The sequence below is a fragment of the Lepidochelys kempii genome, chromosome 2 (genome assembly GCF_965140285.1).
Source record: "Lepidochelys kempii isolate rLepKem1 chromosome 2, rLepKem1.hap1, whole genome shotgun sequence".
Lineage (NCBI taxonomy): Eukaryota > Metazoa > Chordata > Testudines > Cheloniidae > Lepidochelys > Lepidochelys kempii.
Window position 1 is genome coordinate 167547436 of NC_136381.1, and position 14468 is coordinate 167561903.

At 45.3% G+C, this 14468-nt stretch overlaps 1 protein-coding gene across 5 annotated transcripts in view; it reads left to right on the top strand.

Annotated features, from left to right (window-relative positions):
• GRB10 (growth factor receptor bound protein 10) overlaps positions 1 to 14468 on the top strand; it is a 263673-nt gene that overhangs the window by 87336 nt on the left and 161869 nt on the right. Inside the window, exon 1 of one of the 5 annotated variants that reach the window (XM_073332710.2) lies at positions 12795 to 12816. The exons of the other annotated variants lie outside the window; for them this stretch is intronic. The gene's annotated coding sequence lies outside the window, so the exon portion shown is untranslated. Of the gene's footprint in view, positions 1 to 12794; positions 12817 to 14468 lie in introns of those variants that run through there. 5 annotated transcript variants of the gene reach the window in all.

The window sequence follows — 14468 nt, forward strand, 5'->3', positions numbered from 1 at the left end:
TAGTTTTAATTAAGATATAATGTATCTCAATCTTTAGATTGCTTTTTTGTTGGGGGAAAAAGCAATTTTATAAAAAAAAAAATCTGATTTAAATAAAGCTGATGGATTTTTTTTTTTTAAATAATGGATTTTTATCCACCCTGAGCCTGAATGTGACCCACTGTTGAGATGGATGGGACGTTTTTGTATGTCATTGTTTCAAGCTGCTTGGAGACTAGATACAAGCCTGCATTAGTAAACCTGTGAAGTCTTTTACTCACAATCATCAGGGCTAGAAACTTCTAAAAAGCTTGGAATCTACTGCACAATTCTACAACGAATGGTGGATTTTGCAACAAACCATAGCCGCAGAATAATTGGTCCCTGCTCCCCCCACACTCCCATGACCCCGCCCCCAGCACTGGCCAATTGTATTCTTCTTGCACTTCATGGGAAAGGGACAAGAGACTGACAACAGTGTGTCTTCTACCACGTTTCTGTCTTGCAGAAGAACATTGCTTCTCCATACAGTGCTAACTATTGAAAGTCTGTTTATTTCATAGGAAAGATTAACAATGGTTAAAACTATACAAACAACAACATCTTCTGTACTAGGAAGACTAAAATAAAATCAAATAGTAATTGGCAAAACAAAGTGCTTTACGTGTTCATATCTGCTTTGTAATCACCAATTTGCGAAGTTCAGTAATTCATCGTTGATCTTGTACAAACTGCTTAAGATCAGAAGCAATAAACTGAGCTACAAAATGTGACATAGTAAATTACAGTAAGATGTGAGACTATGAAGTAGTCTCCCAAAGGAGGGAAGCCACGTTGTCATTCGGAGGAAAACTCAGTGATTAGTTTGAATGTTTTACGCACACTTCACTAAATATTTGTGCATGTATTCGCACATTAAACAGAATTTTTAGAACTTGCAGCACGTATTTTCCTAAATGAACACTTATAGTGCCAATTAATATCCCAATTTGATATTGACCGGAATTCCAATCTCCCTTCCTCTGCCAAAGGAAGCAGCCATAAGCCATGTATGAGGCTGGAGACATTTCACTGATTGCTTCGTCCATCTAGAGATCCATGGGTTAATGCCAACTATTTCTGTGCTCAGAGCTTTTAGCTGTTAATTCCCCCAGCTGCCTCATTAGAACGCTAGTGTTCTCCCATTACAAGAATGCAGAGCAGATCCTTTCTATGCCATTCGAGGGTTGTTCTCAGACTACTTTTGCCACCACCTTCTTCCTCTGATTTTGCTTTTGGACTTTTTTTTTTTTCTTTTTTAAATCTAGAATCTTGGTAAACTTGTACTCTCCTGAGGACTAAACCTGCATGTACCAAAAGGTGGTGGGTGAGCCACCATCAAGGTTGAGGGGTAATACACTGTCAAAGCATGTAGTCCATTCCATGGTCCTGTCCTTAGTTTTGCTCAGCATTCTTCTCCTCCCCCCCCCCCCCCCCCCCCCGGCAATAGGTAGTGGTGTCAAATACTCTACTCCTGTGCTTGGGTGGTCATTTAATGTGAATCGCTGCGGTACCTGCCTCCGCAGCTTCTGGTAGCTTTCCCAGCAGCAGAGAGAAGCTGATATTCTTGTTACTTTACTGATAACCGTAGGGTTCTGAATGGCTGAATGCAACTTACTGGTGTATTGTGAAATACACTGCTATTAGGGAAATCTCTGCGCAGCGGAAGCATTGCACCTGTTTCTCTGCATCCTTGGGAAGAGAACATTACATAGGCTTATATATGGAAGATTAACTCACTTAAAACTACATCTTAGACTTCATAAAAAACCTCCTGGATTAGGCCTCTCTGTGCTAGCCAGAGAGATGCTCTTGTGTTCACCACTAGCAAGTAGATTTATCAAACGCTGTGCTTGCAAGACACCTAGGTAGGTGTATGTGTGTGTGCACAACGCTCTTCTGCCACCTTTCTGACTTTTTCCAGATTGAGGAAATGGAAAATCTCTTGCTCTTCTGTCGTGCCTCCCTAATAGTAAAGGTGAGATATGGAATTTGAGTTAGAAATGGACAAACTGGTTAAGATTAAATGAGAACCAGTAGTAAAATTTTGCTGAATTTTCTACCTCTAGTTTCTAGGAGGGATTCTCCTCCTGCAACATCATAAAGGGAACTGAAAAAAACCCCCTTAAATTCTCTCTGGCAAGGTATCTGATGCAGGTATTGCATAAGGCTGCATTAATAGCTAAGCACAGGTCACGTTGCAAGCAATAGGTTAGAGGTGGGGCTGGGGATAGCATGGGTCTGCTGCAGGGGTAAAAAAATAGGGCCATAGTACGACAGTGAGTCTAGCTTGTGGTGTTGCCAATAGACAGCTAGGGATGGGTTGCTAAACCAAAGACCACTCCTTCAGGGCTTAGAGCTGCTTAGTTTCCCTCTTCTGGGTAGGGTTGCCAGGTGTCCGGTTTTCGACCGGAATTCCCAGGCGAAAGGGGACCCTGTCAGCTCCGGTCAGCACCTCTGACTGGACCGGTAAAAGTCCGGCCAGTGGTGCAGCGAGGCTAAGGCAGGCTCCTTGAGGTTCCTGGAAGCAGTGGCATGTCCCCTCTCCGGCTCCTGCGCGGAGGCACAGCCAGGCAACTCCGTGCACTGCCCCCACCCCAAGTGCTGGCTCTACCTCCCATTGGCCAGGAACTGCGGCCATTGGGAGCTGTGGGGGCAGCGCCAGCGGACAGGGCACCGTACAGAGCCGCCTGACCATGCCTCCGCGTAGGAGCCGGAGCGGGGACGTGCCACTGCTTGAGGTAAGTACCTCTCAGAGCCTGCACCCCTGACCCCCTCCTGCCCCTCAACCTCCTGCACCAGCCCTGATTCCCTCTCCCACCCTCCGAACCCCTCGGTCCCAGCCCAGAGCACCCTCTTACACCCCAAACCCTTGCCCCACACTGGAGCCCGCACCCTAATCCCCTGCTCCAGCCCAGTGAAAATGAGTGAGGGTGGGGAGAGAGCAACTGAGGGAGCAGGGGATGGAGTGAGCCGGGGCGGGGGTGAGGGAGGGGAAGGGCATTTGGTTTTGTGCTAGTAGAAAACTGTCAGTTCTACTCCTGGGCTACTTCTAAAGTGTGATGCTCCTTTTGTAGACACATTATGCTATCCACTCTAATCCAAAGCAGAAATCTAAGCATGAGGATGATAATCTCGCGCGCTCTCTCTCTCTCCCTCTCTCTCGCTCTCTGTAGGCCTGGTTAATATGAGGTAGTACTGAAAAATTCACTAGTAGACTTGCAGGCTAATATAACTTGGATTTTTCATTGCACTTTCTTTTATGCTATTAGTGCTATTTAAACCTCAAGTATATCTAAAATTAAAGATTATTTGCATTCTTGTTTCATGGCCCATTATTAGCAGTTACAAATTCAGCTTTTCTACAATTAAGAGCTACTCTTCTGTGACTGAGACTTCAGGTAAAGCAGAGAGAGAATTTATCAGGAGGCCAACACTTTTGGCTTTCCTGAGCAAGGAAGTCTCTGATTTATATATGTTGTACTTCTTGGAGAACCTCTTCACTGTATTTCTGCGAGGAGAGGTTAGACTATTTCTGCCAGCAGAGAAGTCCAGGGAAGAGGGAACTTTTCTGTACATGTGCTGGTGAGACGTGAAATTCAATGTGTATGAATAAGTATCAGCTGAACGGAATATGATTTCTCCACTCATCCTGTATCACTGCTGCTGTTCAGGCATTTCAGCGATTTTAATATGACATGGGGAACATGGAGGGTCCGCACCTGATGCACCTTCAGCTTCTCCCAACAGCTTCTAAAATGCAATTTTTCGATGCAAAACGAGCAGCAAATCCAGCTTAAAATCTGGGGGGCCAGCATGAAACTGATTTTTTGTTCAACGGGTCTACTCGCTTTTGTTGTAGCCTGCAAGGGAGAGAGACGGCAGTGATAAGGCTTGGGGTGCTGTGCTTGAATTTGACTGGGAATTCCGGTCGAAAACCAGACACCTGGCAACCCTACCCAGGAGAGGGGAACTAAGCAGCTCTAAGCCTTGAAGGAGTGGTCTTTGGTTTAGCAACCCAACCCATCCTTGTGGTCTATTGGCAACACCACAAGCTAGACTCACTGTCGTACTATGGCCCTATTCTTTTACCCCTGCAGCAGACCCATGCTATCCCCAGCCCCACCTCTAACCTATTGCTTGCAACGTGACCTGTGCTTAGCTATTAATGCAGCCTTATGCAATACCTGCATCAGATACCTTGCCAGAGAGAATTTAAGGGGGTTTTTTTCAGTTCCCTTTATGATGTTGCAGGAGGAGAATCCCTCCTAGAAACTAGAGGTAGAAAATCCCTGCCTGATAAATTCTAACGTTAAGCAAAAGACCTGGGACCTTGCCTCCAGCATGCAACTGTTACACAATGAGTAATATCTGCAGCCTTCTCTACACTGAGGTGCTTTAGCAATTGTTACCAATGGCCTGGACAATGGTTGTAAAATGTGTATGCAAACACTTTCACCACTGGAACTTGACCAACAGTGGGAAAGTTACTAAAGTCTCTAGATGCAGCTTGTTCGTTGATCCCAGGATTGGAATAGCAGGTTTTGCAGGTTTGCAAGCACCTCCTCACCTTGTGACTGTAACTGATGCTATTTGCTCCATACCCATGAGAACCTAAATATGTTGTTCAGATGCATTTGAAGTTGAAAGTTAACCGAATGCAGTTTCCTACAAATTTTGGTAGCTAAGAATACGTCTGCTAATTCATACTTGTGCAGACTCTCAGACTGCCAGAAATTATGACGTTCCAGCCAGATCCCCTTTAAATATCCCCAGAAGGATAATTTTTTTTATTTGATAAATGTAATCTTTCACTGTAGGCACACAAACTGATGGGGGGGGGGAACATTTCCATCAATAATTGAAATTTAGGCAGGCAAAGAAAACAGTCCCTTGAGAACTTATTAGTTGGATTTAAGGAGATTTACTTTGTATATTTTGAAATGTAAAGTTGCCAATTGGTGTTCTTAATGGTTATAAAGCTTTAACTTTTCAATTTTCAGTGTCTGTAATTGTCTGACCTCCCCTCATAACTTCCCATAACTTTGAAAATTTAAATAAAAATGCTTAAATAAACATTGATATTAGCCATCTATATCTATATAAAAACTGAAAGGTTGGCCTGGCCCAATTTGAGTCGTCCTGAAAGTCGTTGGCAAAATGTCATCATTCAAGTCCAGGATTTGGCATTTGGTCCTACTCAGCTTTAGATATGTACCATTTGGGTGCTGCCAAGTACCATTTTAGTAATATTGATCATAGTCTTTATAGACTACTTCAGTCTTTTTTTTTTCTTTTTTTTTTCCCTGAACACTCCCATTTTAAAGGATCTATTTGAGAAAACAAAGGGTTTGACTTCCCTTTTCATAGATACCAAGGGCAAAAGGGACCATTGTGATCATCTAGTCTGACCTTCTGTAGAACATGGACCACAGAACTAGGGTTGCCAACTTTCTAATTGCACAAAACTGTACACCCTTGCCCTGCCCTGCCTTGCCCCTTCCCTGCCACTTCTCTGAGGCCCCGCCCCCGCTCACTCCAGCCCCCTCCCTTACTATCCTCCACCCTGATTCACTTTCACTGGTCTGGGGCATGGGACTGGGATGTGGTAGGGGGTGAGGCTCCAGCTGGGGGTGCAGGCTCTGGGGTGGGGCCAGAAATGAGGGGTTCAGGGTGCAGGAGCAGGTTCTGACCTGGGGCAAGGGGTGTGAGCTCTGGCGGGGTGGCGCTTATCTCAGGCGGCTCCCGGTCAGTGGGGCTAAGGCAAGCTCCATGCCTGCCCTGGCTCTGTGCCGCTCCCGGAAGCGGCTGGCATGTCCAGCCCCCAGGTGGCAGGTCTGCATGGAGTGTGCTGCCTGTGTCCGTAGGCACTGCACCCACAGTTCCCAGCCAATGGGAGCGCTCGGGGCGGGGGCAGCATGCTAAGCTTCCTAATCGCACCTGCGACTAGGGGCTGTTGGGACATGCTGGTTGCTTCTGGGAATTGTGCAGAGCCAGGGCAGGCCAGGAGCCTCCCTTAGTCCCGCTGTGCTGCTGACCAGACTTTTTATGGCCCCGTCAGCGGTGCTGACTGGAGCTAGCAGGGTCCCTTTTTGAGTGGGCATTCTGGTCGAAAACAGGACACGTGGCAACCTTACATAGAACTTCCCCATAAGAATTACTTTTGCACAGAGTATATCTCTTTAAAAAGACATCCAATCTTTAAAAATGGTCAGTGATGGCCACCACGATGCTTGGTTAATTACTCTGACGGTTAATTTAACCCTGTCATTATTATTGAGCTAGGGTTCAGTCACCAGTTGACAGTAAGGCTCAAAGGAGGAGATAGGGTTCTTTTCTACTTGTAGTTTTCATCTCTGCAGGAGTAAGTCAATAACAAACAAATTTACACTAACAAACACAAAGCATGCAATCAGATGGCCACACTTCAGTTGAACATTAACACACCGATTAAACATTTCTACAAAATTTAACTCCTTCATGAGTTAATTTTGTTCAGTATGTACTCCGTTTGGAAAAGATTAAGACTCTAGGCCTAACAGGTCCTACCTCCAGTTTGTTGTGTGGCAATGTGCAAGTGGCTTTCTCTGTGGGTCATTGTACTTGTTTGAGGAGGCTGGGCTGCTGTGCCCAATCCCACAGGTCTCGGAAGTAGGAGATGATGCATGCCTCCCCTTCCTGAAACCAAAAATCCCAGCCTGCACTCTACATCACAGAATGCCAGTAAGTGTTTGGCGTTCTGAAACACTTACTCCAACTCAACACTTGATACAGCTACTTAATTCCAGATAAATTTCTTCTTCTCTTCATTGCTGACCTCCAAATAAATTGGAGTGTCTGGAATAAGGCAGTGTACATTCCTGTGTTGGATTTTCAAGTGACCCTAAGGATGTCATATGTCCATATCTCATTGAATTACAAGACTTTTTTTTTTTTTTTGGACTCAATTTCCCTTAATTGGATTTGTCGGTCTTTGAAAAATGGTCAGTTCCCATTATCTTTAAATAATCCATCCCATAAAAAAAAATCCCTTTTTATTCCCCCTTAAGTAAATTCTAAGAGCTTCAGCAATCGTAATAATGATCACACAACCTAAATAAAGAGCAGTGCATAATAGTCTTAGGCTTCTGTCTGTTTGAAGGAGTTATCAGTTTCCCTTTCACTAAACAATCTTAAGCAAGACATCAGTCACCAGCAGCAATCTGGAAAGACTGAACCTTCCATAATTGAAAGGTTAGTTGGACATGTAATAAAGTCAAATTAGTAATTGGTTTTGATAACAAATGCTACTGACTTGATATGCAGATTATAGCCGCGTGTGTGTGTGTACGCACGCACGCGTGCACACACAAATAAAAAAGGTCAGGCCCAGTATTATTCAAATTATTATATAGTTGGGAACCCTGATGTGCACAGTTACAACACTCTCGCTATAGGAACTCTTCTATATTTACAAATAGTTTATTAATACATTTAGCACAGTCACAAACACCCCAACTCCGTAAGGTAGGTAGATAATACCGACTGCACATGCATATGCTCACACCATCCCTTGCAGAACAATGTGGAATGTTAGCCATTATCATCACCATCACCTTCCCCGTCATCACCAGTGGCCATCATTCTGGTACCTCCCAAGTACTACATCTCCTCCTCCTCCTCCTCCTACTGCCCTTAGGCAGGAATGCAACTTTTAAAATATGATACGCTGACACCAGTGTGTGTGATGCATATTCAATAGTATTTTTTGTATATCCTCACCTTACTAATGTTGGAGTGTCCTTTTATAGGTTAATATATCAATTATTTCAATTGATCATATATGTCAATTTGTTGCCGTGGCCCTCTTGTGGTTAGGTATCTGTGAATGTCGCTCATGTACCTGTTATGTATGTCAGTTCATTGCCATGGCACACTTATGATTGGACTCTTTGGGTACTCTTGTGGTTGGTTGTTCCTGTGGTCAGAAATTGCCCTTAAATACTCTATTTTCAGCTCCCTGGTACTCTGGGTTTTCTGTTGGGCTATTTATCTATTCAAAGTTCATAAGCCTCAGCTTTATGCTAACTTGTTGAAGCTAACGTTTTACAGGATACTGGCCTGTAGGTTCCTTTCATTACTGCTCAATATAATGCAAAGCAATGAGTATGATAAACCGAAGGTAGCTCTATGGGCTACAAGATGGATTGCAAAGCCAATTTCTATTTCAGTATTTATAGGGTGCACCCTAGAGGGAGAAATATTTTCTCACAGAACCCCACAGTATAGCAGCCAACCAATATTCTCTGCCAAACTAAAAGATTACAAAACATGCCTTTTAGTGATTGAGCTCTGAGTCTATCTGTTTAGTTTAACCTTTTCTTTAAGGAGTGACTTGATGGCAGTCTGTAAGTACCTACATGGGGAAGAACTTGTCTATAATGGGCTCTTCAGTCTAGCAGAATGAGGTATAACATGATCCAGTAACTGGAAGTTGCAGGTAGACAAATTCAGACTGGAAATAAAATCTGAATTTTTAATGCTGGGAGTAATTAACTATTGCGACAATTTACCAAGGGTTGTGGTGGATTCTCCATTACTGACCATTTTTAAATGAAGATTGGATGTCCCTCAAAAGACATACTCTAGGAATTATTTTGGGGAAGTTTTGTGGCCAGATTAGATGATTACAATGGTCCTTTCTGGTTTTAGACTTGATTCATAGATTCCACGTCCCCAGTCCTTTCAGTTTACCCTATGAGAAAAATCTGGGGTCAGTGGGTTGTGAACCATTCCCTGAAAGGCAAGTGAGTCTCTCGCTAAACTCACTGTCTCCAGATGTGAACTAGGCTCTCAATGAGTGTGTTCCAATAGATTATAACCCTCTGGGTGAGGCATGAAGACACAGTCCACACCATAAAAAGCAGGTCTAGATTGGTGGAGCAAACCTGGTATTGCACTTGGAAACCAACTGGAAGCCAGAGCAATATACTATCTGCTAGAGCAGAGGTGGGCAAACTATGGCCCGTGGGCGACATCTGGCCCGTGGGACCCTCTTGCCCAGCCCCTGAGCTCCTGGCCAGGGAGTCTAGCCCTCGGCCCCTCCCCTGTTGCTCCCCGTTCTCTGCAGCCTCTGCTCGCTGCACCGCTGGCGCAATGCTCTGGGCGGCGGGGCTGGGACCTCTTGCCGGGCAGTGCAGCTGCAGAGCCGCGGCTTGACCTGGTGCTCTGTGCTGCGCGGTGGCATGGCTGGCTTCGGCCTGGAGGCATGGCTGTCTGTCCTGGCGCTCTGTGCGGTGCAGCTGTATCGCTGCCAGCCACTGGCGCTCCAGGCAGCGCAGTAAGGGGGCAAGGAGCAGGGGGAGGTTGGATAGAGGTCAGGGGAGTTTGGGGAAGTTGTCAGGGGGCGAGGGTGTGAACAGGTGGTAGGACAGTCAGAGGGCAGGGAACAGGGTGGTTGAATGGGGGAAGGGGTCCTGGGTGGGGCAGTCAGGAAGGAGAGGGGGTGTTTGGATGCAGTGGCTGGGGGCAGTCAGGGGCAGGGGTTCCTGGGGAGGTCGAGGACAGGGAGTAGGGGCCGTGGATGGGAGCAGGGGTCTCGGGGGGACTGTCGGGGAACGGGGGGGGCCGGATGGGAGCAGGGGTCTCGGGGGGACTGTCGGGGAATGGGGGGGCCGGATGGGAGCAGGGGTCCCGGGGGGGCCGTCGGGGTGAAAAGCGGGGGGAGGGGAGGGTGTCGAATGGGGAGGGGGCTGGGCCTTGCCTGGCTGTTTGGGCCTCCCTAACTGGACTTCCATACAATTTCGGAAACCCGATGTGGCCTTCAGGCCAAAAAGTTTGCCGGCCCCTGTGCTAGAGGCACCAGCTAAAATTTCCAAGTGATCTCTTTATTCCAGAATTGCTCATTGCAAGACTCTTTTGGAGGTGCAGGTATGAGAGAACTGACATCTACTCTAAAACTTGTTTCTGTTTTTTGTGTTTTTTAATCTTGCCATATACAAATAAGGAATTGAGAGCACACTTGGCCGCTGCTGGTACCTTGGCATCCAAAAGTGAATGAAACTACTTTAACGCTTCAGGTTGAAAACTAGAGTGAGAAAAGGTAGATGCTCCTATTCTGCCAAGAGAGCAGATATTGCCTCTGGCTTCCTTGTGTAGTCTTCTGTCCCAGTTTACAAGCACACTTGTTAGCTGGCTAAAATTCAGTCCCACTTGCTCTTGTCTCAGTCCGAATGCCAGTCAGGTACTCTGTAAGAGATGATTAAACTGAGTCCCAGGAAACAGAAGCAGAGCTAGGTGTCTTCTGCTTACAGGTGATATTGTAATTCAGCTGACCCCAATACAATTGCTTGGGTTGGAGTGAATAAACCTCTCTGTCAGGGTGGGCAGAGCTTCTCCATCTGACTGTTTTAGTGAAGATGGTTTTTGAAAACTGAACTGAAGGAGCACCTCTCTGGACATACCGACGTTAGGAGCAAAAGGTACATGTGAAAACCTGAGTTTAGAAGTACAGCATGATGACTGAGACACCTTCCTTGTGGATAGCATTATTCAGTGGCAAAAAAACTACATTAATGCAGAGTTAAGGTTGCATGGTGATCGGTCATCGTGCTGCAGAACATGGAGCTGAGCAAAATTCAAACTTCAGAAAACGAGGAGAGGCAGAGTGAAGATTCCCCAGGCAACCTTAACTCTGTTCTCATTCAGCAATGCCCCAGTGTGCCCCATGAACACTGATACGTTTTACTCTGTCCATCCCACAGTTCACCTCCTTTTACAACCCATTCATTCATCACAAGATTCCATCTTAATGCTATTGAATGATAAGAACTTGCCAGCCTGTGGATTTTAGAGCACTCAGAAGCGTCTTCCTTTAAACAGGAAGGATAGAATATTTGTTTTGGGGAGGGGCTCCTCTACCTATCTGTCTACAGTATAAGAGGCTCTGAAAGATGTGAGGTGTCATGTTCTCAACTAAAAATGAGGATACCCAATGGAGATGCATACAACCAGAAAGCCTAGCTCTGACATGGGTGAACTACTCCATCACTCTCGGGATGTACCCCTCTTCCCTCCTGAGTGCTTTAGGGTCTGTGATATGCATGAAGTATACCTGTTCTCAGCTCCCCACTCAAAGGGGCAGGGCTTCCCCAGATCCTGATTCGTATGGGGGCAAGGTGGGGGCCTCCAACCAGGGCAAAAAAGGATGTCTGTCCCACCCCGAGAACCCAGCTCGGATGGGCTCGGTGGGAGGGGAGGGGGTCCAACCTCTGTAGCTGGGCACAGCCCCCTCCAAATCCTGGTGTACACATGGGAGGGCAGTGAGGGGTTCAGGCACCTCCAGATGGGGAAGGCCCCCTGTATCTCAGATCATATGAGAGGGGGCTCAGACCCTTTAGAGGGACAATAGCTTCACAGATCCAGGCCTACACACTGGAGGGGAGAATGGGGCTGACAGGTGTCCTGGCCCCTGCTCTCTTCCTGTCACTCAGCCCCCCCCCCACCATGTTCCCCTTTCTGCTGTCCCACTTGTTCACTCCCCTGAGCCCCCAACTTCTCCTCACCCCTACCACCCATCCCCTTCTCTTTCCCCCTAGTCTCCCATCCCTTTCCTCCCAGGAAGCATTCACCTCTTTATCTTTTCCCCCCCAAAGATTGATTACATTTCTCCCCTCCACCCCCACCCTATATAAAACTGCCACTCATAACTCAAATTGTAGCAGTGTCCAGCTGATCTATCCAAACCTCTGGCAGAGTCTTAGTTGGGGACTCGTGATTAATGTCAGGGGGACTGGAACAATTTGTATAATGGGGTGCTGAGAGCCATTGAACCAAATTATAAACCCTGGATATGATGGACACCACTTTAAGCCAGGGGGTGCAACAGAACCCCTAGTTCCAGCACCTATGATTAACGTACCTTTCTGTTAACATAGTCATCAAACTCAAGGACGGGTGTGATTCATCCAGTCATCCGTATCTGTCAGCTTGGTACTTTGTACGGTTAGTTAAAAGGAGACTTAGCTCTTAGTCAAATGACCCCAAATTTGGATCACTAATGCTGTTCCATGCCCCCATGAGGCACACCAGATTTCAAAGCAATCTAATTAACTGCTCACATAGAGCACTTATAGGAGTCAAGCTTTAAAGCATGTGGAATGGCAGGAATAGAAAAACCTCTAGCCATTTTTCTGCATTGGCATAGGCATGGTGGAGGGGAAAAAGGTACATTTTTCTTAAATATTGTTCTCTGTTTTGGGTCCCTCAAAGATTTTAAGTAGGGGCCACCTGCTACCTTGGGTAACAGTCAACAGACTGCTACCATTTTGATCCACTAATAACCAATAGTTTGATCTCTAGCTGTGGGCAAAAACTAAATAAAATAAAATAGCCATTTTTAACAAAAGTTTCTAGGCTGGTTATTTTTTCCAGGACCATGTCTCTCGATTTCCACACTGAAGGAACTCCAGATTTGTGACCTTATCCTGCAACTTCCTGAGGCACGCTGAATTCCGAACAAACCCCACTAAGCATGTCTATTTTAGAGGACTTAGCAAAGTCAACCTTTAGTTAGAGATGTTTAAACTATAGTGGTGCTGGTGAGCCAATATAAAATACCAATCTTAACACTGAAAGCTTCACAAACACACTCCTGCTGGTAGGAGTTGAGGTGGATGACATCAGTCTTTCTGTGCTGCTTCTAAAATGTACATCTGTTCCAGTTTAAAAAGAAAAAGAATATTGGACCAAAGCAATGGGTCAACAGTGAGCTCCTGTTAACAAGATACTACACTTTGCAGCAAACCTACAGTGCCAAAAGTGAGTTCCTTTACAAAGTATAGCCTGTAGAGCTTTTAGACTAACAGATTTGCACTTAATAATGGCAAGTGAGGGGTAGAACAGAATTCTTGTTAAGGAATTTTGCATTCATTTGTGGAAGTGCCTGGACCTGCGTCAAGCTCTTTGATCTATGTTTGTTTAGCTCCTGTTTTCTTTTTAAGATATCACATGCATTTGAGTAACTCAAATTACACCTTAAGTGATCCTTCACTCGACTGTACTCAGACCTGTGCTCAAAGTGCCACAAGTTGGGTAACTTCTTTAGATAGTAAATTTATCTAAGTGGGGAGGAGAACAAGCAAACCTGGAAGCATTCTTACATACCATCAGACACAAATGTGACTGTCAATAGTTAGGTATTCAAAGGTAACTTTGAATCATCTGCACTTTTTTTTCCTATAACACTATTTTGGTCTGTGTTGCAAAAATCAAAGGCACGGTCACTTTCTGTATTAAAAAATGCGAAATTGCCAACTTCAGATGAAGGATACAATTTTTAAGAAAGGCACTGAAAATCTGTCTGAGGCTGAGTTGCTTTTGAAAATCAGACTTTCGTGCATAACTCACTTGGATACTCTCTTGAAAATACTCCCTGAAATCTGGACTTTGTGATCATGCATGGAAAAGCAGTTTTTTCCTCAGCTAGAATATTGGGGAGGAAAGCTAAAAGGAGTGTGATGACAAAAAAGATGACTGAAATAGGCATCTTGTCAAGCATTGAAAAGTGTAAATTTCAAAACAACCTCTTTATTCCTCCCCATCCCTACCCAACATATGAACATACGTACTCCTCTGACCAAAAAAATTGTTTATTTAAAAGAAATACTTTAATCAGTTTAAATTCCTATCTGAGAGTGTTACTGGATTCATGTGTTTTTAATGCACCCACTTCTGTGGCATTTAGACTCCAGCAATCACCCAGATTTTTATACTATCTTAATTAGAAGGAATCTTTTTCTGTGCTTAATTGACTAATGTCGAATTGTCACTTGTTACACCAGCCACCTGCTGTAACTTTAGAATAAAGTAGTAACTTCATGGAGAGTGATTCGGACCATAAAGGGTTGTAACTACATGTCTTTTCTGTAACCTATAGACTTTAATGTTCCCTGCTGACCAGCAGGTACTCTGCATTTCTCTCCACCTTTAAGCCACCAATGTTTACACCTAATACCAGTTCCAAAAACAGAATAAATGTTTCACTTAAATCTCATAAATTAGCTATGCGTACTCAATACGGGTTGCAAAGAGATTGTAGATAAACCCTTCTAGTCAGCACAGGGAAAAATCTACCAGCATAAGTCCTTGTGTGTACACTCTCTTATTTTGGAATAAGAGTCGCTATGCAGGGAGTTTCATAGGGTTGCCACATGTCCGGTTTTCTACTGGAACGCCCGGTTGAGAAGGGACCCTACCAGTTCTAGTCAGCACCGTTGACAGGGCTGTTAAAAGTCCAGTTGGCGGCACAGTGGGGCTAAGGCAGGCTCCCTACCTGTCCTGGCTCTGCACGGCTCTTGGAAGCAGTTGCATGTCCTTCTTCTGGCTCCTGGGCATGGGGCAGCCAGGGCGCTCCGTGCACTGCCCCTGCCCCAAACACTAGCTCTGCAGCTCCCATTGGCCTGCAGACGGGG